The sequence below is a fragment of the Pteropus medius genome, unplaced genomic scaffold, assembly GCF_902729225.1.
Source record: "Pteropus medius unplaced genomic scaffold, Ma_sr-lr_union100, whole genome shotgun sequence".
In the NCBI taxonomy this organism is placed as follows: Eukaryota; Metazoa; Chordata; class Mammalia; order Chiroptera; family Pteropodidae; genus Pteropus; species Pteropus medius.
In genome coordinates, this window is record NW_024349803.1 from 12,244,031 (window position 1) to 12,249,023 (window position 4,993).

Here is a 4,993-nt window from a genome sequence, read left to right on the forward strand (position 1 = left end):
ACATATTGGCTCAAAAGGGAAATGAGGTTTATAAGCCAGAATGGTTCCCACACCCATTCTCTTGGGCCAGATTTTCCAAGAAACAGACTATGAGATGGAGATTTATGCACAAGATGTTAAGCTAGAAAGGGCTTTTAGAAGGTGAAGGAAACAGGATTGTGCAGCGGGAAAAGCTAAACTACAATATAGATGCAACTGTGAACCTCAGCCAATCCAATGGGACTTTCTTAGTAGCTGAAATGACCCTTTAAAGACGTCCCGATTTAGGCAGGGCTGATCCCTGAAAAGAGGCATAATTTGGGGATGTTCTCCTGCACTGAAAGCAATTCCCAGAGGAATATTCAGGTATGAACTGTGAGCAGCCAACACTCCAGGCAGCTGGAGGAATGGGTACCTCAGTCTCAACAAGAACACCTGGCTGGTGCACCGCAGCATCACTATACCATTCATATGGCTGCATTCCTTCACAGCTGACCTTGCCCTGCTGGCATCTGTCCCTTCTGTCCTATGTCCTCTAGCAAAGCTAAGTAAACTGGTGCCAGAGGAGACCTGTTCAGTCTTGTGAAATGTACATCTAAACCCACATTTTTCTTACACATTTCCTGCCCCAGATCTGAAATCGCCCATTTCTCCAGAGCCCTGGTTGCTTTTAGTGATATTCAGAGGCCACAATCTTGGAGACAACGGGGCTCATTACTAATGAGTTAAAAAATACTTTTTTCAGATAAAATACATCATGAATTAATATTAATATTTCCAATTCAAATTCAGGAGTAAAGATTTTAACTTCAGCCATCATCCACCTGTACGTCCTTTCTCCCACTACAAAAACTGTGACTCTCCAGCATCAACATAATTCCTCATTTGCTTTATTGTACCACACATACACCACTTTCAGAAAAACAATACTGACACTCCCATTAACAATATGATTACTGAAAGAGTGTAAGATTTGTCTTTGTTTTGTTTGTTTGTCCTTAGGGACAAACCCCACTGGGATGTACCATCAAAAATATTTTAAGCTAACAAAAGAATTCCTCTTTGTACAGTTATGCCACCAACTCAATTTACAGGTTCATTTGTTTCATTTTGCTTTAATTTTTACGATTGTTCTTTTCAGTTTAATTTTGTTGTATAATTATGTAAAATACTTAAGTGACTTCAAAACCAATTCAGTAAATTAAGATATCTAGTCCCCTTGACCTTATTCTTGCACTGCCTCATAAATCTAAGTTTTTGGTTTATCTTAACGTATCATATAGAAAGATAAAACGATGACTTAAGACCTGTTCTGAGATGAACGGTAGCATCTTATACACACATTTCTACACCCGTTTTTTTGCACTCAGTAATATATTTTAGAAGTCCTTTTGAAATAGTCAACAGAAGTCTTTCTCATTCTTTCATATAAGTGCATTAGATACCATCATGTGGATTAGTTTATTTGAACAGTTCCCTATTGATGAATATTTAGATTGTAGAATTTTGTGCTATTACAAACAGTGCTATAATAAATAACACTGAAAATGAATGTTTTTGTCAGTATATCTTTGGGAAAAATTCTTACAATGGGAATTGTTGAGTCAACAGCTAAATGCAATTTTGAGTTACGTCAAATTCCCCTCCACAGTGTTTGTGCCATTCATAACATTCTCACAATATGTATGAGAACTCCTGTTCCCCTAGAGCTTTGCCAACATATTGTTCCCATTTGGGGGGAATTTTGGTAATCTGATGGGTGAAGATGGCATCTCAGTGCAGGTTTATTTTGCATATCATTATGAACAAAGGTAAGAAACTTTGTACATGGTTAAAGGCTATTAACACTTTTTTTTCTGTAAACTTCATATTTTTTGCTCGTTTTTCTGTAGAAAATTTGAGCTTTTCTATCTAAAATTTTTAAAAGCTCTTTGGATGTTAAGAATAGCATATCTTCGCCTATGATATAGATCATACATTTTTCTTAGTTTCTCATTTGCCTTTCTACTTTGTTAATGGTTAGTGGTTTGGTATATTTGTGGGGGGTTTTGTTTCATTTTTTCTTTGGCTTTGGTTATTTATTCTTTAAAATATGTATATTCATGTAATCAAAATTATCAATCTTTTTCTTTTATTGTTTTTGCATTTTGTCATAATTTGAACAGTTTCCTCACTCCCAGATTATAAAGCAATTAACCCATGTTTGCTCTATTACTTGTTATGATTTTATTTTTTACCACATTTAAATCTCTGATCCATTCAGAATTTATATTGGTGTGAGGAATGGATCCAATTTTATTTTTTACATAAGACTATTTAGTCCTCCTAATCTTGTTAAATTATTCAATTTTACTTTGTCTTTTCCCCCACTGATTTGAGATACTGCCTTTAAAGATTTGTTAAATTTCCATATCTAATTTGTCCTATTTGGATTTTTCTGTTCTCTTCCAGTGGTCAGTCTATTCTTTCATCAACACCAATACTGTTTTAAATATAGGGGCATTATAACATTTTTTAATATTTAGTACAACTAGACCATTTTTTTCTCCATCAGAGTTTTCCTGGCTCTTCTTGCTTGGTAGTTTTTTCCAAATAAATCTTAAATCAAGATTTCTAGTTTCAGGAAAAAAATTCCGATAATTTTTATTAATGCTGCATTGAATTTGTTAATTTAGGGAAACTGACATCTTTATGATGTTGGGTTTTCTAATCCATGAATATGGTACATATTTTCACTTACTGAAGTCTATATTTAAGTCTTTCAAGGATGTTTTATAACTTTCCTTATAGGTTTTGAAATTTTCTGGTCAAGTTTACACTTATGTATTTTCTTAGTTTTTGTTTTTGTTTGTGAATAAATTTGAGTCTTCTTTTCTAACTTCTGTTGTTTGTATGTATGGTCATTAGTTTTTATATGTTAATTTTGTTTCTATCCTCAGCTTTACTGAGGTATAAATGACAAGTAAAATTGTGTGCGTGTGGTATGTGTGCATGTGTGTATAACAACATCATGACTTGATATACATTGTAAAATGATTACCGCACTCAAGTTAATACATCAATACCCTTTGGTGAGAATGCTTAGGATCTACTCTCTTAGCAAATTTCAAGTATACAATATTAATTATAGTCACCATGCTATACATTAGGTCTCTAGAACATAGTCTCTGACCAACATCTGCTCATATCCCCCTACTTTATCCCCCAACTCCTGGAAACCACCATTCTACTATGTTTCCATGAGTCCAACTTTTTTCTTATTAGCTTCCACATATAAGTGAGATCATACAGTAACTGTTTTTCTCATACTCATTTCACGTGGCATAATGTCCTCCATGTTCATCTATTTTGCCACAAATGACAGGATTTCCTTCTTTTTAATGGCTGAATAATATTCCCGTGTATGTATCAATCACATTTTCTTTATCCATTCATCCATTGATATACACTTAAATTCTTTCCATATCTTGTCTATTATGAATAATGCTGCAATGAACGTGGGAGTGCAGACATTGTTTCAAAATACTGATTTCATTTCCTTCAGCAAAATGTTCAAAAGTAGATTTCTGGATCATAAGGTAGTCTATTTTTAATTTTTTGAGGGATCTCCATACTGTTTTCCATAATAGCTGTATCATTTTACATTATAGCAGTACACAAGGGATCCCTTTTCTCTATATCATAGAATATAATTGTTATCTCTTGTTGTTATTGTTGTTGTTGTTTTGATAATAGCCATTTTATTGTGGATTTGATTTACATTTCCTTGATGATTAGTGATGTGGAATGCCTTTTTATGTACCTGTTGGCCATTTGTAAGTCTTCTTTGGAAAATGTCTATTCAGGTATTTTGCCCATTTTTTAATTGGATTTTTTTTTTTTTTTTTGCGGTTTCCTTTGAGTTGTATGAGTTCTTCATATATCTTAGAAATTAACCCCTTATCAGATATATGGTCTGCAACTATTTCTCTCACTCCACTGGTTGCCTCTTCACTCTCTGGATTGTTTCTTTTGCTGAGCAGAAGATTTTTAGTGTGATGCACTCCCACTTGTCTTATTTATTTTTGCTTTCATTGTCTGTGCTTTTAGTGTCATATCCAAAAAAAATCATGTAAAAGTACCTCTATTCACAGATGACATGAAGTGTTATACATATATGTATATAAATCCTTTAAAATAAACAAAAAGACTAGAGCTAATAATGAGTTGATCAAGGTTGCAGAATACAAGATCAATATATAAAAATCTGTTATATTTCTACACTAACAATGAACAATCCAAGCATAAAATTAAGAAAACAATTTCATTTACAGTAGTATCAAAAGAAAATATACTTAGGAATAAATCTAACCATAGAAATACAAGACTTGTACACTGAAAGCAAAAAACAAAACAAACTATCAAAAAAATTAAATGACAAATTTAAAAATACCTAAATAAATGAAAGGACAGCTTGTGTTCATAGACTGAAAAACTTAATATTGTTAAGATGATAATATTCCCCAAATTGATCTACATATTAAATGCAATTTCTATCAAGATTCTAATGGATTTTGTGCATAAATAAAGAGCTGACCCTAAAACTTATATTAATATACAAAGGACTCAGAATATCCAAAACAACCTTTAAAAGAAGAACAAAAGTGGAAAGCACACTTCTAATTTCAAAACTTATTACAAAGCTGCAGTAATCAAAACAATGTGACTGGCATAAGGATAGACATAAAGATCAAAGGAGTGGAGAGTCCAGTAACAGACCAGACATCTATGGTCAACTGATTTTCTCACATCAAATATAAAAATTAAATCAAAATGGATCAAAGACCTAAGTGTAAGAGCTCCAACTATAAAGCTATGAGGAAGGAACATGGGTATAAATCTCCATGATCTTGCGTTAGACAAAGATTTCTTATATGACACCAAAAGAGCAAGCAACAAAAAAATATATATAAATAAATTAGCCTTCATAAAAATTAAAACTTTGCATCTTCAAAGGGCATTATCAGAAAAGTAA